This window comes from Choloepus didactylus, chromosome 1 (genome assembly GCF_015220235.1).
Source record: "Choloepus didactylus isolate mChoDid1 chromosome 1, mChoDid1.pri, whole genome shotgun sequence".
NCBI lineage: Eukaryota > Metazoa > Chordata > Mammalia > Pilosa > Megalonychidae > Choloepus > Choloepus didactylus.
In genome coordinates this window covers 80,894,647-80,916,723 of record NC_051307.1, presented here as the reverse complement: position 1 = coordinate 80,916,723, position 22,077 = coordinate 80,894,647, and the positions used below count along the sequence as shown (strand labels likewise).

Sequence of the window (22,077 nt, the reverse complement as noted above, 5' to 3'; positions counted from 1 at the left end):
CTCTGTATTATGCTGTATATTCTACATATATAATATGTACAGTAAAATAATCTATCCCTTTACTTCTTTCTCCCAATACACAGTGAACTCTTTGGAGGAAGATACTAAATCTTGCTTATCTTTAGTTTCTATGTACCTGGCAATTTTGAAGGTTCAATTAATTCATTTTTAGTATGAACAATGAGCACTTAATACTTGTTCAATGAATGAATGAATGAATTAATGAGTGAATGGCATAGTGGGAAGAAGCACGCAGACTTGAGTTTGAAAACAAACTCTGTTACTTGTGACGCTGGATAAAGCATTCAAAACACAAATGTCCTTATTTGTAACATAGGGTGAGTACATTTACTACTAACTTGGCCTCTTCTGAAATACTTTTAGCCATAGAGACTCCTATCTAGGATCTTAAAAAACAATAAATTAGGAGACTAACAGAATTTCCTTACAAAATCCTGCATTATGCAATCAGCACACTTACTTTCATTTTCACACCTTCATCACTCTCGTTTTCTTACATCACTCTTATACTATCCTTTTTCTCAATTCTGCCAATTACTAACCAATTCTGCCAATGGCTAGCCTTTCTTTCTACTTACCATAATTACAGAATTCCTGCTACATCTTTTGGGAGTGTTTGTGTATCTGCATGTGTGGGTTAGGGGGGTTGTGAGGAGGGTAGAGCTATGTGTGTAAATATGGTATGGAATTTAATGGAGGTATGTAAGGTAACACATTATGTAAACACAAAGATTAACTCATTTCTTATAGAAAGAGGCACGGCCAGATTCTAACATCTGGGCAAACAGGATATAAAAATAGTCAGCTTCTTTAACAGAGTCAATAACATCCAAGGCCTCACCTGAGCAGTTATATTTGAATTAGAATATTTTATATTGCTTAGCTAGGATTTAAATATAAATTCTAAAATAGTTTCGCTTACAGACTCAATAATATTTTGTATACTTTACTGGACTTCAAACTTGGCACCTGAAGCATTCTTTTCTCTGGATTCTTAGACCCTCACACATAAAATCCTCAAACAGTAGATCTAATGGTATCAGTGAGGTCAAGGACGTACATTTTTTCACCTGGGCCAATACCTTTTGCCTGGGTTCTATCAAAGACTTCTAATCAAAGCTAAGCATGCTACATAAAAGCATGATAACTAAGGAAGCCTACATTAAAATCTAGAGGACTTAATGCAAGTTTACTGGAAACCATACATCAAATGTCATTTTCAAATTGCTAATAGAGTATATCCTTCGTATGGATGTTACTTTCAGTTAAGTCCCTTAGTTTGTGATAAATCATTGCTATTTAAATCTCCTAAAAGTTCAATTTCTTATTTTGAAGAAATTATTTTACTTCTTTGTATAATAAAAGCCCCCCCCCCCCCCCATATTCGGACTTTTTGGTAATCCATTCTGGAAATCTTCCCTTTCTTCCTGCTGACCTTGAGCCTCATTTTTTCCAATGCTTGAGTACTGGACCAATACTGAAACTCCGAGTAGTGTTATGTTCAGTGACAAATGGATGAGGTTGAAGGTTTTATTGAACATCTGAAAAACATTTAATTTTCTGTATTGCTTTATTTCTTCTTTCTAGCTCCCGGTATATTGAATTTTGTGGGCTCCGGTTGGGTCGTTGATACTTCAGATATTTCGTAGTAAGAAAAATAATCTGTTCTTCCGGTTAAGGCATGTAGTCATCATTCATATTAATGGCAGTTTGCTCCGAACTGTTTTACATAGCATTTTTCTAAACCTTTCTGAAAGACCACATTTTTTTCGTTTTGAGCCTTGGCATTACTTTGGCGGCCTCTGGTGACCTCCTGGCGTGCCAACCTGCGCCTCTGACCGAAAATCAAGCCTGACCTACTGTGAGCTTGCGCGCCACCGCCCTGAATTTAGCTTCCACCCTGCTGCCACGGCCTCCGGCGACAGCAACACCCCTCACCCCACGGCTCCCCCCGCGGAGTCGCCGCGCCAGACAGCGGGCAACCACCGCCTCCGCTGGGGCATCCCAGCTCCATAGGCCTAGCACGCTCCAGACACCTGCCTCTCACTGGCCACCGCCGCTGCCCCTCACCCTGCAGTACCCTCGGCAATTGGCCCTACGCCGCCGCCTGTCATCTTTGGGCCTCGCCTCGAGTCCCGCCTCCGTCGCCGGGTCATTTAAGTTTATCACAAATAAATAAATAAATGAGGAAATAGAAATGCGTAGAAAGTAAAAGCAGTCGGAAGGGGGCGGGGGCGTAAAGGAAAAACAGGGGAGGGGCGGAGTAGTAGACAACCAAACATGATCGTCTCCGTATTGGCCAATCACGGTTCAGTCCAGTCCGCTCTGACGGGCTCTCTTAACCAATAGTCTTTTACCTCTCAGATCACTGAACAACGAGATACGGCTGACCTCTTCAGAGTGGTCGAAGGGGCTGCGGGGCAGGGCGGGGGAAGGGTGGGAAGACTTTCGACCAATCGCATATTAACAGTTCTTTGAGCGAAGTTTCTGCGCCCCAATGTATGTTTGAGATAGCGGATTGGGCCTCTTCTAGCCCAATCGAAGGCGGTAGAGATGAGGAAATATGTAGATAACGGTGGGGCGGGAGGGAGAAGGAAGAGTGTATTTTGTTTATGGGCGGCAACCTCACGAGGGGCGTCCCATTTTTATTGGCTCACTGAAGCCAAGAGTGGCATGGGAGCAACCCAATAGAGGGGAAAGATAGAGGGTCCGCGGCGTGAGGCACCCAATGTGGGCCTTTTGCCGAAGAAGTAGGGGCGGGAGAAGTTTAGGAGTTGAGGAAAGAAGATTAAAGAGCGTGAGGAGGTAACGCCAAAAACTCTAATTTGTTGTGGGGCGGGTGGGAGGGGTGTGTGCGTGCTGAGGGGGAAGAGACGTCTGCGAGGTGCTTGGAGTGGGGGGCGGCGGGACGGGGAAGGAGAGGAGTGGGGTGTGGTTGGCGGAGGGAGTTACTGAGCTGCGAGCCCGCGGGCCGTTGGCCGGCCGAGCGCGCGCGCCCCCGCTCTCTGCCCTCTCCTCCTCCCTTCAGGCGTTCCTCCTCGAGCCTGGCTGCGGCCTCGCCCGACCTCGCGGGGAGGGAGGGAGCGCGGGTGGGTCTCCGAATCCAGAAGCGGGCGTGGTGTCCCGCAGCTGGAAACGTGTCTTCTGCCTTCTTTCTATTCCCTGCGCCTGGAGCTGCTGCTTCCAAGAAGAGGAGCTGAGGGGCACTAGCCGGGGCTCAGGAGCTGCTACCGCCGCCCGCTTGTCTTCTGCCCCCTCCCTTTTCGCCCTTCCCCGCTTGCCATGGCTCTCGCGGTCTCTGGAGCGTCTTCAGAGAACTGGGGTGGGGGGTGGTGGCGGGGGGGAGGGCGGGAGGTGTCCTGGACCCAGAACCGCTGGACGCCTCTCCAGACGCCGGAGCCACCGGCCCCTTCCTGCTGCGCTTCTACGTTTAGAGGAGGCGGCTTGGGAAGGGAATACACACTTCTTCTTTTTCAATCCTCCGTTGGGCCTCTTTGGAAACATTAAAAAATGTTTTGCGTTTTCGATACCTGAGATAAAACAGTTGGAAGCTTTTTGAAAGTTTAAAAGAAATGCGCTTTGTCTTAAATTGTTTAATGAATTCCTGTTTGCGTGGTTTTCTGATCCTCCCCCCACCACCAGGTACCACTCCACTCCCCCACCCGCCACTCCAGAAGCTGTTATCCTTTTTAAGGATGCTGAGAAGGCAGGAGGCAGGGATATTCTAAAAGTTCTATTGATAAACACTCTCGCACAAACATATGCTAGGCACACACACAAACTATAAACATTAGCGAAAAACACAATATGGCGTACAGCTACACTACCTAGCGCAGTAATCCGCTGATCTCTTGTTCTGAACCGAGTTGAGTGGGGTGAGTAGCAGGATGACAGCGCTCCAATAAAAAGGTGAGTGAAATAGGAAGTAGTTTGGAAGCCTGTGGGTGTAATACTGTCCTCGAAGTCCAAGCTAAGTTAAACATGTTAACATTCTAGACGTGGTAATTGTCATTAAAAATATCAAAATGCTGCTAAAATCGAGTTTTCTTACTGTGTGGCCATGTTTTAAGTTTCCGCTAATAAAATTAGCACAGGTCACTCATTCACCCAGTGTTTTCAAGTGAACTCTATTCTAAAGTTACTGGCTTAATTGTTGAGATTGAAAGCTTTAAACGGAAATTATAATTACTATTTTAAAAATAGATTCTATAGGTGTAAACACTAAATTTAAACGATAATCCGTCATCCTTACATGTATAAACAGTTCACTTCCATACCTGTTGTCGCTCCTAATCCCTAGCATCCTTTGTTATCACATAGGAATTGCTAGATAACCCCATTTTCCCCCATGTATGCCTTTGACCGGTCAAGATTTGGCTACTTTATGCATTTCTGCTTTACAACTAGGCGTTTATGTAGTTCTAGGGGGAAAAAAAATTACCCAGTTTACATTGATCTTCATACCATTGTTTGCTCTTTGCTGTTCTTAATCAGAATGTATCAAAGTTGATCTACATTCCTCCATACAACTATTCCCTCTCAGGAACAGCCTCCCAAGAAAGCTATTGGAATTGTCCTTGGGGAATTGCTGAATGTTACTCAGTGTTCAGTGTGCAAGGTTTAATTCCTAAAATAGAGATTGTGATATCTATTGAGCTTAATTTTGGAGGACTTTATGCTTGAGAACACGTGGTGCTCAAATAAACAGGTGAGAAGAAGAAAAGTGAGTTTTCTAAAAACAATAGCTGCTCTGAGAGTTGGACAGTTTAGTATTTTTGCTTTTGTGATTACAGAGCTCACAGGTGCTTTTTCATATGAAGAGCAGGTGTCAAGTTATTTGGCTACCAGCACCTAAAGCAGTACATCTTTCATGGCAAGGTCCAGGTTTTAACAGGTTTAGTCTAAGACTAAACATTGTCAAATTTTTCATGTGCTGGAAGAAGTTTTTATGTTTACCTGTAGGACAGGTAAGGTGCCAATATGTAAAGCTTGCTACCTACACCAAGAAAGTACAAATACAGATCTTGTACACTGAAAGACAGAATATGATTAAATGGAATGATAGAGAAAAGAGAAACTTTTGTAGTGGGGCTATACTTTTGAGGGGTTCATGGGTGTTTAGAACTAGTAGTTGATGTGATCCTATTTCTTAGTTAAGTAACTAGGTCCAAAAATTTTTAAGATCCATAAATATTCAACATCTCTTGCTATCAAATTAATAAGAATTTGACTACTTTATATAGGAAGAAAATCTAAGGAAAAACATTTTTTCATTAATTCTTTTTATCTTGGTGGTAACATCTTCAGAAGACTTTCTTGCCAAATTGTGGACTTCCTTGAAAAAATGTTAGAATAATTATGTTGTGAAGAGCAATTAAAGATACAACTAAGTTCCTGTAAAGGTTCTAAAATGTATAGGATAAATTGCAGATTAGTCTAAATATATTCAGATTAAGTGGTAAAAAGAAAATTCTTTAGAACATTTGGAATACAGAAGTGGAGCTTGAGGGGCTCTGCTTTATTTTTTGAAATTATCATGTTTTTCTGAAGTGGATGGTTGGATTCACCAAATTGTCTTATGTGCCAGTCACTGTTGTAGACACTTGGGATATCCCTATGAATAAAAGAGATGAAATAAACTACCCTTGTGGAGCTTACATTCTAATGTAACCTAAATGTAACCTAAAACTTGTGTACTTAACTTTGTTAGGAGAGATTTTTTGGATGAGGCTTTAAAACCTAGCTGCTTTTGTGTGTTAGGAAATATGATTTGAAAGAGTTTACAGAGAAGTTTGATTGAGGGTGGGCTTATGGAGCCTTGTCTTGTTAGCAAAACAAAAGCTAGAATATCTGTTAATTTTTGGTTAGTATTTGTTATCAAGATATTTCTGAAAAATCAAGTGCCTAAATTTTTTTTGTTTGTGGTTTTATCAAGAAAAGATGGAAATTTGTTATAATAAATTTATAAGTGACAATAAAGAGGCCTGCAAAAATGCCTTGTTATTTAAACCTTTCTTTCAAACTACAAAAGCATTTGATTGGCACTTCACTTATTTAATAGACCATTTGTAATGCAAAAGAAACCTTACAGAAGATGTTAGCATTACTTTAAATCTAATTATTAGGTCTGTGGGTGTAAAAATCCTAGATTTCTAACAGAAAGAAGTTTGGTGCCAGTTTAAGGGCGTATTTGATTTAAGGTTGAGTTTGTTGCTTCAAGAAGTAGGTATCTTGCCTTTTCAAAATTTAGTTCATAGTTCTCAAATAACACGTTCTGATTTTCATTATTTTTCTCTCTCACGGTGAGTCTTTATTTTGCTAGCCAAATACAAGTTCAGTTCTTAAGTAGGGTAACTTTTTACACACAATCCTTCTTCTGTGCGGTCCTCCCATTGCCTGCTGTGAAGGGTGTGCATTTCTGTACCTATATTAGGTCTCTATTTATGCTAATTTGAACATAATCACCTCTTCCAGAAAGGGTACATATTAATGCACTTAGGATCATCTTAAGGTTGTCTCTGGCTATTTGTATATAGATCTGCCAGCATCTTAAAGCTATAAATAGGAAGATTTAGGAAGAAAAGGAAGTGAATTATATTGCTTTAATTGAAATCCTTTTTTAAAGAACAAAGTGGAAATGTAGTTAATGGAATGGTAAAAACTAAGTTCTTTTCCTATTTCTAGTAAGGATTATTGACCACTGTGTGTTTGTGTATCTGTTAGTATATGTTTATATATGAGCAGTATTTTTCCTTAACATGGAATGCATTCACAGGTCCCAGGTGAATGTGTTTAATTCACTTTGTTACCATAACTTTCTTCTGAACAACATAGAAACACAAGCTAATTAAATCTTTGTACATTTTGTAATAATTTTGGACTAAAGTTTTACATTTTGTAAGTTTTTTTTGAAGCACTATTTCCAAGCAGTCTATACAATGAATGAAATCTGAAGTGCAGAGTTCTTAGAACCTTGAATCCATCTAATAAGAGAGTTGAGAGTTTCAAGAAGAGCTATTCATTGGGCAAAAGATAAAATCTTGACATTGGTCAAATTTTTACAGTAATAAGTAAGCATGACTAATTCTATTGATATTCGTATTTTTAAGGTAAGTAGAAGTATGTGTACAGTGCATTTTAAAATTTCAAAATTTGGGGATGTTATTGACTAGACACAGTCATTTCTTTGCCAGAGATATGAGACTGTGTGAGAGCTAACCATCTGTCAAGTGATAGAGACAAAGAAATGTTTAATGTACTAGTTTAAAATTTCCATAAACTTATTTGAGTTTATTGTCATTTTGTTTGTGTCTTTAAGCTCTGTGTTGAATATTTACTAGGTTAGTCACCCCACTCTATTTTATGAACAAATCTATTCAAGGTCTAGATAAGGTTATTGTCATAGCTGATGTGATCTAGAGGCAAGATAAAATGTATTTCAGTTTTGCTTTTATGTAATGATCAAAAACTCACAAATGGCCACCCACTAGCAGTTATTTAAATGGCTTTAAGCACACTTATTTTTACCTAGTCATTCTGAATTTTGGGTCTCTTCATTCTTTTGGTTTGTATATTCAGGCCTTGCATTTCAAACCCATTCCTGAGCTGTTTGGGGAAAAAAAAAGTAGCAATAAGAATCCAGATTGCCTGTTTTAGGTACAATATGGTGTGATGTGAAATTGAAACAGCAGATTGGTGAGAAACTTTAGTTTCAAACAAATATAAACTAGTTTGTTTAGTGAAGTCATACACAAAACAGTAGTCTCTATTGACAGGGCAATATTTTCTTCAGTAATTTCCACATCATGAGGTCACTTTGGATCTTTGGGCTAGCAGTCTGTTTCCAAGGCATCATATGAAAAAAGAAGCCCTAAGGTTGTTGATTGTAATGATATACTTAGATATGGCAGGCTGAGGAAGTATTTATAGTAGTGCTAATTATATCAATAAAAATAGCAATATTAATACTGTGAGTGTCAAAATCCATCCTTGACATTATGAGGTAAACAGAACTATAGTCAAACAAAGCAGCCAGCCTGTCTCTACTGTCATCTCATGAATATGCACCTCCGGAAAAATATACACAGTTTAAAGAGTTGGGTGTACTGATTTAATCTTTTTCATTTGCATTTTATTTTTTTAGATGTTCTTTATTTCCAATTCAATGCAATATTAAAAAGGCTCGGCTTTTTAGTTTGAAATTTTTGATTATTTATTTCCTTACTGATTTTGAAATTAGTAAGTTTCAAGACATTTACTTATTTATACTTAAGTTCTTTGTAAATTATCAGAAATTCATGTTATGAGTATCCTCATTTTTGAAACAGACTACCACTGCAAAAGGAAACTAGAAGAACCTCTTAATATATAAACCAAACCAAAACAAACAAATACAGCCAACATACATGTCGGAAATAAAGCGGTACCTGTAAGGGAATAAACGCTCTCTCGGTTCTGGAGGAGAAAAGAATTTATTTACGATCTTGCAAGATGGGGCGTCCAGCCAAACACGCGGAAGGCTGGCGCCCCAGAGGAAGAGAATGGCGATGTTTAAATCTCCTACTCCTAATTCGCAAGTCCCTCCCCTGTTTCCCCATTGACTGGGTACTACAGAGGTTACAGCCTATCCGAGAACACTAACTAATTCATCTTTTGAGATTTTAATTTGTACAGCCAATCCCAGAGAGCCAACTAGCTCATTATTGAGATTTTGAACTGATTAGCCAATGCCCCCCCCAAATTTTTATTTTTTTGCTGTGAGTTCCCGCCTCTGATACTACCTCATGTCTCTTTACATCAGGCAGATTCTCTCTTCTCTTTGTCTGGGGCTTGTTTAAACTGATTTTGCCTCCATTTCCCTTATTCCATGCTGTCTCTATGTGAAAACGAAACTTATTCCTTTCTTACAATACAGACACACATACCCACACACCCACAAACTGTCAAATCTCTGGATTCCTCTAAACATACAAATGTCCTTTTCCATGTTTTTTTTTTTTTTTTTTTCATCAGGAACTGGTTATTTATTCAAATTTGCTTTACAGTCAAAATTTCTGGCTAGCAAATTTTTATATATATATATTTAATTGAGATTGTTCAGGTACCATACAAACAACTATCCCAAGATCCAAAGTGTACAATCACTTGCCCACAGCACTACCATACAGCTGTGCATCCATCAACACAATTATTTTTTTTTTTCAATTTTTAGAACATTTTCACTACTCCGGAAAAGAAATAAAGACAAAAAAAAGGAAGCTCAGATCCTCCCATATCCCTAACCATGCCTCCCCCCCCCCGCATTATTGATTCATAGTTTTGGTATAGTACATTTGTTACTGTTGATGAAAGAATGTTAAAATACTACTAACTGTAGTATATAGTTTGCAATAGGTATATATTTTTTCCCTATATGCCTCTCTATTATTAACTTCTAGTTATAGTGTCATATATTTGTTCTAGTTCATGAGAGAGATTTCTAATATTTGTATAGTTAATCACATTGTCCACCACAAGATTCCCTGTTTTATACATTCCCATCTTTTCACCTCCAGCTTTCTTTATGGTGATATGCGTGACTCTGAGCTTACCCTTTCCACCGCTTTTACACACCTTTTAGCACCATTAGTTATTCTCATTACATGCTACCATCACCCCTGTCCATTTCCAATCGTTTAAGTTCACCCTAGTTGAACATTCTGCTCATAATAAGCAACTGCTCCCCATTCTTTAGCCTCATTCTATATCCTGTTAACTTATATTTCATGTCTATGAGTTTACATATTATAATTAGTTCATATCGGTGAGACCCTGCAATGTTTGCCTTTATGTATCTGTCTTACTTCACTCAATATAGTGCCCTCAAGCTTTCTTCATCAACCCCTTTCTTTTAGGATGGTTTTGTTCACACCCCATACATTCCGTCCTAAGTAAACAATCGTTGGTTCCCGGTATAGTCACGTATTTACGTATTGAGCACCATCGCCACTCTCTATATAAGGACATTTGTTCCCCAAAGAAGAGAGAGTCAAAGAAGGCAGAGAGGCAAAAAGGAAAAGTCAAGAGAAAGAGAGAAAAACAAACAAACTTGATAGCTAGAAGGTGACAAAAGGAAAGATAGCATTAACCTAAAGTAGAATAAAGAGTCAGACAACATCACCAATGCCAGGAGTCCCATACCCTTCCCCTATTCCCCACCCCCCCATATGCATTTAGCTTTGGTATACTGCTTTTGTTACATTAAAGAAAGCATAATACGATGTTTCTGTTAATTCTAGCCTCTAGTTTGCATTGATTGTATTTTCCCCCCAACCCCACCCTATTTTTAACACCTTGCAATGTTGACATTCATTTGTTCTACCTCATGTAAAAACATATTTGTACCTTTTATTACAATTGTTGAGCACCCTAGGTTTCCCTGAGTTACACAGTCCCAGTCTTTATCGTTCATCTTTTGTTCTGGTGACCCACATGATCCCAGCCTTCCTCTTTCAACCATATTCACAGTGTACTTACATTGCTGTGCTACTATCTCCCAAAATTGTTTTCCAAACCTCTCATTTCTGTCTTTTCCTTTCTGTTTGCAGTGCTTCCTTTAGTGTTTCCTGTAGAGCAGGTATCTTGTTCACAAACTCTGTCATTGTCTGTTTGTCAGAGAATATTTTAAGCTTTCCCTCATATCTGAAGGATAGTTTTGCCAGATATAGGATTCTTGGTTGGTGGTTTTTCTCTTTCAATATCTTAAATGTATCACCCCACTTCCTTCTTGTCTCCATGGTTTCTATTGAGAAATCTACCCATAGTCTTATCAAGCTTCCTTTGTATGTGATAGATTGCTTCTCTCTTGGCTGCTTTCAGGATTCTCTCTTTATCTTTGATGTTTGATAATCTGATTATTAAGTGTCTTGGCGTAGGCCTATTCAGATCTATTCTGTTTGGGGTACGCTGCGCTTCTTGGATTTGTAATTTATGTCTTTCATAAGAGATGGGAAATTTTCATTGCTTGTTTCCTCTATTATTGCTTCTGCCCCTTTTCTCTTCTCCTTCTGGGACACCAATGACACGTAAATTCTTGCTTTTCGTTTTGTCTTTAAGTTCCCAGAGATGTTGCTTGTATTTTTCCATTCTTTTCTCTATCTGTTCTTTTGTGTGTCGGTTTTTAGGTGCCCTGTTCTCCAGTTCCTGAGTGTTTTCTTCTGCCTCTTGAGATCTGCTGTTGTATGTTTCCATTGTGTCTTTCACCTCTTGTGTTGTGCCTTTCATTTCCATAGATTCTGCCTATTGGTTTTTCGAACTTTCAATTTCTACCTCATGTACGTCCTGTGTTTTCATTATACGGTTCATCTCTTTTGCCATATCTTCCCTAAACTTTTTGAATTGACTTATTATTAGTTGTTTCAATTCCTGCATCACAGTTGAAGTGCAAGTTTGTTCCCCTGACTGGGCCATAACCTCATTTTTCTTGGTGTAGTTTGTAGTTTTCTGTTGTCTAGGCATGGTTTCCTTGGTTACCCCAATCAGGCCTCCCCAGACCAGAGTGGGCTCAGCTCCCAGAAGGAAGAAATATTCAGTATCTGGTTTCCCTGAGGATGTATCTTAGAAAATTGGTACACCCTGTGATGCCTCAGGTCACTGTGCTTTTCTGCCCAGCAGGTGGTGCTTGTTAGCCTGTAATTCTTGACTGGTGTAAGGAGGTGTGGCTGTTTTTCCCCAAGTTCTGAATGAAAGGCAAGTAGTAGAGATGGGCCCCACCCCTTTCCTCTTAGAGAAGATAGACCCCCTATGTGGAGGTCAGTAGGATTTCAGTGGTCTCTCTCTGCCTGTGCTATACCCTTGTCTGGGTCACAGAACTGGGAACTGAAAATGACTGAGGCTTTCTCCACTGAACCAAAAAAGGAACAGAGAGTCCCCTTCAGAGCTAGTCCAAGGCACCTCCGGCTCTCCAAGGTCAGTCGTCACTCAAAGCCTCTGTTTGTTGGGGACTTGTACCTCATAGTGAGCAGTTCACATTTGCTAATTAATACCCCAATTGGAGGTCATCTGAGCAATATTCGCTTGCTGGGAGAAAGCTTCTCTCTGGCACCACAAGGCTTTGTAGCTCGGGCTGTGGGGGAGGGGTCTCCCGATTTGGTTCTGCGGTTTTTACTTACAGATTTTATGCTGTCATCTCGGGCATTCCTCCTAATTCAGGTTGGTGTATGATGAGTGGATGGTCACGTTTATCCCCCCGCAGTTATTCTGGATTATTTACTAGTTGTTTCTGTTTTTTTTTTTTTTAGTTGTTCCAGGGGGACTACTTAGCTTCCACTCCTCTCTATGCCATCTTGGATCCTCCTCCTTTTCCATGGTTTTGATTTAAGGGAAAGCATAAATTTTCTTTGTAATTTCATTAGTTCCAATCAGGTTTTACAATTTTATGGTTTTATTTTTAACTTACTTTCCTAGGAAAGTAAGTAAAAGTCATTAAATCCAAGGAGAGTTTTAACTTGAGGGGACAATATCTAATTTTTCAATCCCTCATATATTAGATGTAACTCTCTTATTATGTCAGAATTCCAGGATGTAGAGTTAGGAGAGCTTGTTCTAGGTTTAGTGCTACCACTAACTAGTTGTATTCTTGGGTGCGTCATATAATTTGTTTGGATCTCTACCTCACATTTTTTGTCCTCTTTAGCTCTAAAAATATGAGTGTGTGTCCTTTCAACACTTAAATCTTTTAGCTTTAGATAAAGTTACTGAATGTGATGTTTAGGATAATAGGAAAGAGTTTATGTAAAATATTTGACTTTGCATTTTATTTTTAGTGCTTGAGAAAAGTTTCATTTTAATACTTGCTTTCAATTGTAGTATTGTAGTATCAGTGTAGATAAATAATATTAAGTACTTATAATTCATTATAAACAGTAAGTATAATAAACTTACTACTAGCTTATGTAATATTTTAACTAACTCACCTTTATTCAAGAAGATATATTTGTAATGAAATTTATAAACATGAGTCCTTGCAGTTCACTCAAGTTTAAAATTGCTTAACTGGAGAAAGCAGGTAATAACAGATTGAATTAACTTGGCTATTTTTTAATGCCATGAGATAGAGAGACCAATTTTTTCAAAGAAAAGAGTAAAATTTGTCTTTTGAGTCCCAAAAGATCCAAAGTAAATGTACTTTGAATAATCAGGATTGATCTCCATATAGATCTTATAAAAGTAGTAATTTTTAACTATTGCATTTGATTTGTGATCCTACGTTCATCCATCCAGGGATGGTTTACATAGGAGGGTTGATAAGGTAGGCAAAGAAGTTTGACTTTATTTTGATCAGGGATAGTGAAAAGAATCTGTTAGAGACGACTTTGCAAATATTGCACTGTCATGTATAGAAACAGCTGCACACAGTCCATGTGCATCTGCTTGATAGATCTTGATTTAATGATTACCCCCAAGTTTTCATTTAAAATTTCACTCTTAGTTTCTTCTTAATTATACTCTGTAATTGACTCACATTTTTTTTGCTAGAATGAGATAGGGAGATGCTCAAAATCATCAAAGACTTTACCTATTTACAAATGGAAACAGTGATTTGGAGAATGCTGTACAATCCTGAACCCTGCAGTCCCTTCACCTTCCTCGCCCCTCTTTTCCCCTAGACCCATATGTTTCTGGTTTGATTCATAATATTTTATAAATGAGCTTATGGAGAGAATATACAGTAGATCTCCAATATATTAGGTGATGCTAAGCTATTCTAGCTAACCAAATATCTAGCTAATAGGGAGAAATTGTAAGAAAGTTTTAGATCAACCATTGGGTATAAAAGGTGGTATGAGTGCTTAAATGCATACAAATAATGGAAAAAGTAATACCAATTGTAGTTGAGGGGAGCTGATTTTGGATTGTTAGTTAATTGAGAGCCAGGGTTGTGTTAGTAATTACTACAGACATTGGTACAAAATGACGAGTAAAATCATTAGTGGGACACAGAGTGAAAAGGAAAGAAAACACTTTCTATTCTTGTCCTAAACAATAATAGAAAAGTAGCAATAACAATGACAGTAGCCAACATTTATTGAGAGCTTACTCTGTATCAAGCATTGGCTATGTTTGCATTTTTCTCAGTAATTCCCTAATCCTCTGAAGCAGGTACTCCTATTATCCCGATTTTAAAGATAAGCTAAGGCTCAGAATGGTTAAGTAACTTGTTCAAGGTCACACAGCTAGAAAATAACACCTAAAAATTCAAATTTAAGTCTTAACTATAGAGAGCCTAAGCTCTTAATCACCGCATCATAAAGCTTTTTTCTGGGACCACCTCCACTCAGTGCTTCCTTGTATTATTAATGTTAATTTTATCTTAAGAAAGTCATAGTGGATTTGGAGAAGGTTCCAGAGAAGGGCTCAAGGTGAAGTAGGAGGAAGAGGTGCTATGTAGAATCTATTTTTAAAGTTAACTTCTTAGCCTAGAATTACAGAAGCTGAGAGGGAATTTGTCTAAAGGCTATACAATGGATTAACTTGATAATTGCTGCTTAATTTGGTTCCATAGACAACAGTGGAGCTGGATAACATATTAAAGCAGTATTTGGAAATCTTGAGAAAGGAGCAGGTCAAAGAGATAAATGCAGGGAGTGCTAGGAAGCTAGAGGTCAAGAAGAAGTAAATCAAAGCAGATCAAATAACCAACAACTAGGGATCACACAGAAAAAAGTAAGGGAGCAGTAAATGGGTAGGCTGCACAGCTCAATCAGGTATAACCCAGCTGAGAGAATATATTCAAACAGGCAGATCCTACTGACTTTGTAAGGCTGTTGTGCTCTTAAAATTTGTTTAGGAAGCTTATAGCTGGCTTAAATGTGGGTTACCTAGAGCTTGGGCTATAAAGACCACTATGGTTTTGGTACAAAGACATGCTTATCAATACTAGCCTAGAACTAGGTGGTAAGTTTAGGTCGATTATAAAGAAATGCAATTTAGGATAATAACCTATGTGGTAAACCTGAGGATAGCTGTCATTTACTGAGTGTCTGCTGTGTGCCAGCCACATAAATGCTTAAGCTATCTCATTTAATGTACAAAATAACCATCTGTATTAATTATTTTTGATGCTGTTTTATGTGTAGGAAAGAGACTGAGAAGTTTTCCATGGTCACAAGATGAAAATTAAAAATTCAGTAAAGATTAAATGATAGACTATGGATCCCCAGATCCTGCCAAAGTGCATATACTTCAGTAGGTGCTCAAGTACATAAAGATGTTTTGTGGGTACATTTTCTAATTTCCTTTATTTGAATTTTCAGTCAAAACAATAAGATTTTCCTTAATGTCATTCTCAGCAAGACAATACTAAATGGATGAAGGGACTAATCTGTCTTAAATGGTATAATTTTTAAAATCAGAATTCTTCATAAAAACAGACTGCAAGATCTTTATGATGCAGGTTCACCAAATTTCTTTGTCATTGTTCTGAAATCACTTGCTGGGGATGGGGTGTGGTGGGAGAGAGGGCATTTATAATAAAAGTTGCTGCTTGCTTTCCAAATTTCAAATGCAAGAAAATTCCTATTAGTTTTCCTAAGGACCCGATGGTTATGAAGGATGACATAAATTCAAATTATACCTTAATTTCATTGCATTTCATTAGGTAATTTAGAGTTTGATCTGCTAAAAACATACCTTTTACTATTAGCACATCTGTTCTTGTTTGTTAGCTATTTCCTTCCCACATTCATGGAGTTGGTGATTTTAAATCAGGCTCCATTAGGCTTGAGGTGGAATAATTTAGACTACTGTTGTTTTGTGACTTTTTTCCCTTAATTTGTCACTATACTGAAAGAAAAGATCAACATTATTTAATAGTAAAAACATGTTTCTATCAGAGTAATAGGATCAAATAATCAGCTCAGGTAAAGCCAATGTATGTTTAGGATTATATTTAGGATAGCTGGCATGAGCTCATGAAAAGGGAATTATAGAAGATTTTAAGGTGAATTCTTTTTACTTCAAATAATTTAAATGACATCAAACCAGATACAGCAGTATGTACACAACACACCTTGTATACATAAATATCATATACCATCTATCTGTAAAGTATTGAAGACTTCACAAGTTTTTGAGAGGTAATATTCATTGTTGAGGTATATTACATATATGAGGTCATCTGAACAGAGTCAAAGAATAATGAAAGTATTAAACCGTAACCTCTGCTTCTTTTTCATTGTGACAATATTTCTGATATTTTTTCAGACTCTTAGTTTTAGCGCATTAGAAAATATAGTATAATAATCATTTAGTATACTTCAGATGGGTACTAAGAAAGATGTACTGTGAAGTTGATGTAAAAGAAAGATGTACTGTGAAGTTGATCAATATTCAGTTGATCAATATTCAGTTTATACATTACAGTTTATACATTACAGTTTATACATTTATAAACTGTTTATACATTTATACATTTATAAACTGTTTATACATATACATTACAGTTTATACATTACAGTTTACAGTTTAAACATTACAGTTTATACATTACGTTGATCAATATTCAGTTTATACATTACATCTTTTTCCCTCAGGCTCATTGTCATTGGTACTCTACATTTGTCTTTTGTTTTTTGTTGTTTGCATCTGTGGCATCTAGTTTTAACAGCTGTGTCGTTTACATACCTTCCTTTATAAATTTGATCCTTAGAGAAATACCTTTGAAACTTACGCTCTCAATAATCTTTCTCATTCTAATGAAGGGTTAAGAGCAAGGCAATACTGTTGAAGGGGAGAGTTGAGCTGAAAAAGAGGATAGAAAAAAATGAACATGATTCCAGGTCCTTCTGATTCAGATATTCTACATTATAGTCTCAACATTTGTTACAAACTAAATTGTCAATCTGTGTAAGAGCCAAAAATAGATATCGTTGATTTTCTGTCATTTTGGGTTATGCACACCTCTGTTTCTATGTATAAGTTGTGTAATGATGTGTTTTATTATGCAAAACTGGGTGCATCAGGTGTTAAGTGAATTTGATTTAGTTTGGTTTATACTAAGTTTAACTCATGACTCAAATTTGTTGATATTCGTTGCTCAGGAAATGGTCAAATTTAGTGTGATACTACATTGAATTGCAGTTCCCAAGTACAGGTACAATGTTTTATTCATCTTCATACCCTTAGGGTTTAACACAGTTCCTAGCAGATAGGAGAGATTCAATAAATGTTTGTTGATCAGGATCTTTTGTACCTTTACTAGGCAGATTACTTCGATCCCTGTTTACTGGGTGTTTTAGTTTCTCAGCTGCTAAAACACATGCCATAGAATGGGTTGGCTTAAACAACAGAGACTTACTGGTTCATGATTTAGAGGTTAGGGGAAGTCCAGAATAAAGGTGTCAGCAAGGTGATGCTTTTTCCCCAAAGACCGGCATTCTTGGACTGGTTGCCCACATTCATTCCTTCGTCCTTGACTTCTCTGTCACTTGGCAGAGTACATGGTGGCATCTTCTTTCTCTTCTAGGTTCTGTTGACTCCAGCTTTTGGCTTCTCCCCAAGGCTTCGCCTTCTGTGACCAATTTCTTTTACTTCTAAGGACTTCAACCATATTGGATTAAGGCACACCCTCATTCAGTTTAGGCATACCTTAACTAATAACATCTTTAAAGGTACTATTTACAAATGAGTTCACACCAACAGGACCAGGGGTTGGGTCCTGTTTTGTTGGGAACATGATTCAATTTCTATACCAGGCCATCTATTTTCTTATTTTTTATTGACTCTTCACATCTAGTATTGTTAAAGTTGTTATTACCTTATTGGTTTTCTCTTTAATTTTCTAAGACCCATACATTTTTATGCATGCTCATGATATTGTGTCCTTTTAGATACTTAATGAAATTTTATCATGGTAGATGTATCAATAAAAAATTATATTTAACATGATTCAGGAGTGATATTATATCAGAATCTCCTCTATCAAAGGTAAAGCAAATCTGCTACAATCAGTTCAGGATAGAGTGTTGAATAGAGTACACAGAATTATATTACCATCTCATACAAGGATGAAACTGAAATTTCCTAACCTATATGATCCCTATCTGGATAGTAGAACAAACAACTTATGGTCTTTTTGGAATAGCAGTTGAGATCTTGAACATCTTGATGAGCTTTCAGATTTTTCTTTAAAAGTTCATAAAATTTCACACAACTAAACACAGTTCTAGTTTATTTTACCTCATTATCTAATTGGTTTACAAGTCTAGTTCAGTGAGACACTTCAATATTAGGTGATATTATATCCTTGCTTCTTCAGAGGAAACGTAAAAGGTAATTGGTCTATGAAAAATACAGAGGGTAATGTCATATAAATCACAGTGTAAGACACATGCTTAATTCCTGTATAACATCTGGCATGCTTTTTTATGTTTGTAGCATTTTTGTTAGTTATACATTGGGAAACTTACCTGATTGGCCAGAATCATAATTTGTCTTTCTACTAACTGAAATTATAGCAAATTGATTTGAGGTTGTTTCCAAAACAAAAGATAATTATGTCCTGGAATTATTAAAACTAAGACTGCGTTAAAGCTTACTTAAAGTGATTGATAGCCATAGTATATTTTGGTATTTGTATCGAAAAACATACAGAGAACATATTGTCATTTTTATATGTTCCAGTATATGCTTTCGGAAGGAAACCGGTGATTTTTAGGAGTAGTTAAAATGATGTCCCAAACACATGCATCCTTCTTCAATTAAAGCAATCTATATGTGGTTATTTTCCCCTTCAGTTCCAACTCCAAGATGCGTGCCTTTCTGAATCAAATGGGTGCTGAGATCTGTGACCAACTTCCACGATACCTTGGACTGAGAAACACTGTGTTGTTACTTTTTCTACCTTGCATTGGGCAAGAGACTAGAGGATAGTGTGGAGTTCAGGGGTAAGAATCAGAAAGCAGCAGACATTAGGAAGAAGAGTGTGAGTTTCAGAGGTATGTGAATCAGAATGGGAGAAGATAAATATTTGCTCATTTTGAGTATTCATATGTCCCTGAATAGCTAAAAAGCCAACATAGCTGTATGTGCTAGCTGTGTCTTCTCTGTCTCTGAGGTGAGAAGGATTAGAGAGATAGTACAAAAGAGATCTTCCTCCAGGTGCCTAGGCAGGGATCCAAGGCACTGTGTACTTTTTCTTTCCACTGTCTAAGATACTTTGCCCATTTAGGATACTCCTGCAACCAGACCTGAGCTCCAGTGAGTTATCAAAGAAAAAAAAATAACACTCCATTTAAAGAGACCCAGTAGCAGGAGGGAGAAGATCAGGTAGGGAAATCAGAATACACACTCAGGCAGCTAGTACTACTGGAGAAAATAGATGAAACCTGAATTTGGAAAAAAGAAAAAGTCATTTAAGGAAATTCAAATAGAGCACAAAAAAAGAATTTCAGGTACTAGGAAACATGATATTTCAGTTGAACAACTTGGTGAATGAATAAAAGGAGCATGTGGGTGGTCATTGTTGAAACATGTATCAGGGAATTGGAAAACCAAGTGCAAGAAGTATATAAAAAATAAAATGAAAATTTTGAATAAAAAAGATAAGACTTGGAGGATAGATCTAGAAGTCATAATTCATGAATAATAGCAATTTACAGAGGAGAAATAAGGACAGATGGAGAAGAGGTATAATTAAATAATAGAAGAAAATTTCTCTGAGATTAAGGAAGATTGGGGTCTAAGGTTTGGAAAGGTTTATTGATTTATGGTCTAGACTGGTAAGAAAAGACACCTCTATAGGCATATCCAAATAAAAGTCCTGAACACTGAGAATAAATCAAAACATCTTATAAGCTCCCAAGCAGAAAGAAAAGTTTCTATGAAGAGCAAAAATATCAATATGTCATAGGACTTCATATCTACAACCTTGGAAATTAGAAGATAGGGATTTAAATCTACAGATTGTGAAAGGAAAATGATTACAATCCAAGAATCTTAATGTTTAGAAAGTTATGATTTGCTGGTCAAGATGAAAGAAATACATATAGTAATATGTAAGACCTCACAGATTATACCCAATCTGAGCAGATGCCTGAGGATAGGTTATATGCAAACAACAAATAAACAGAACAAAGCCTTCAAGATGAGGGACCATGAAGAGGAGAGGAAATAGTGATGAATAAAGAACATTTATATATAGTGTGTGTGTATGTGTGTGTATCATTTCTCCTAATAAAAATAGATGGTTGGCCAATGTGTAATGTAATGGATAAATTGGTCTCTTGAAATAAAACTATCATACTGCTGTGAGGGACATTTTTAAAGGTACATTTTTAAAAGTACAAAACTGTCTCAAGAAACTTAGGAGATGGAGGGCATGAGCAGGTGGGAAGTAAAAGGAGGGAATGAAGAGGAGAAGGGATGCAGGTAGGAGATGAGGGGAAAGGAAGAAAAGAAGAGGGAGAGATGGGAACATATTCTAAAGGTCTGATTTATTTAGGAGAAAAGGACGGGAAATAGAACCTCTTGTCGAGGCACAAGTGTCTCAAATACACACCTCTCTTCTCTAGAGTAGGGAAATGCAATAGAACATCAGGTAGAACTTCCATACTAATAAAGAAATGATAGCACAAATAACTTGGTCAAACCAAAAATAAGGATAGGGGAATGACAACATAATGTAAAATAAATACATGTAACATAATTGGAAAATATGAAACCAAGCATATCAATTATAATGTTTAATGTAAATGGACTAAATACTATCCTTAAAAGACAATGTCAGATTGAATTAAAAAAAAAAAAACCAGCCAAATTATAAGAAAAATATCTAAAACAAAATAATTAAAAGGTCGTTTGTAAAATGGTGGATATAAAGACACCAGGTTGGTTCAAATCAAAGGAAAACAGAAAAATGGGAGTGGCAATATTGCTGTCAAATGAGATGGAATTTAAGGTTTGAAGTACTAAATGGGATAAAAAGGGGCACTGAAATTATAAAAGGCTCAGCTTATGAAGAAAATACCACCTTATGTAAGTAGATAAGTACCTAAAGCAAAAAAACATTGGCAAGTTTCAGAAAATTGTTTCACACAATGCCTAAGAGAAATTGATTAGTATAATTTGTAAATTTGATTTAATATTTATGCAAAATCAGACAGTTCTTAAGGATTATACATTTTTAAATGTCTCTGTTCTTGGCCCCAAAGGAAATTTTATCAGTTTTAGAAATCAGAGGTTTTACTGGCACATTTTCTGATTATAAGCCAGTATAATTAGAATTTAAGGTGACCAAAAAACTCAACTTAGAAATGAAGGAAAACATTCTCAGATTACTGTAGTATAAAGAGGAATTTATCTGGGATAAAGATGAGGTCACCTGGAAAGTAATGAAAAGGAGAACATTTTATGTAAAAAGCTGTGGAAAAGCAGTGGTCAGATGAAAATTGATAACCTTAAATGCCTTCATTATTAAGGAAGACAGAAACTAAAGGATAATCTACTCATTTTAAGAAATTAGAATAATGAATAATAAATGTAGTAAAGAGCAAAAATCAATCTAAAAGCTGACTTTTTGAAAGAACACAATGCACAAACTCATTTTGAAGATATAAAGTAAAAAAAGAGAATGAGCCCAGCAATTCCACTGCTAGGAATATACCTAAGAGAATTGAAAGTACATATTCACATAAAAGTTTATACATGAGTGTTGAGAGCTGCATTGCTAATAATAGCTAACAAGTGGAAACAATCTAAATATTCGTCAACTGATGAATGGATAAATGTGATATGGTCATACAGTGGAATACTATTCAGCTATAAAAATGGTGAAGTACTGATACATGTGACAACATGGATGAACCTTGAAAACATTGTGCTAAGTGAAAGAAGCCAGACACAAAAGGCCACATAGAGTATGATTACATTTATATTAAATGGCCAGAATAGGAAAATCCATAGAGATAGAAAATAGATTAGTTGTTATTAGTGTTTGGGGAAAGGAGGGAATGGAAAGTGATTAATGGGTACAGGGTTTCCTTTTGGGGTGATGAAAATACTCTGACACTAGATAGTGGT

The 22,077-nt window shown here is 37.0% G+C and overlaps 1 protein-coding gene across 7 annotated transcripts in view; it reads left to right on the top strand.

Moving 5' to 3' along the window:
* The first annotated feature begins 2,760 nt into the window (after positions 1-2,760).
* Positions 2,761-22,077, top strand: part of ZBTB20 (zinc finger and BTB domain containing 20) — a 911,487-nt gene continuing 892,170 nt past the window's right edge. For all 7 annotated transcript variants that reach the window (XM_037835777.1, XM_037835873.1, XM_037835864.1 and 4 more), the window contains exon 1: positions 2,761-2,826. The gene's annotated coding sequence lies outside the window, so the exon portion shown is untranslated. The remainder of the gene's footprint in view (positions 2,827-22,077) is intronic.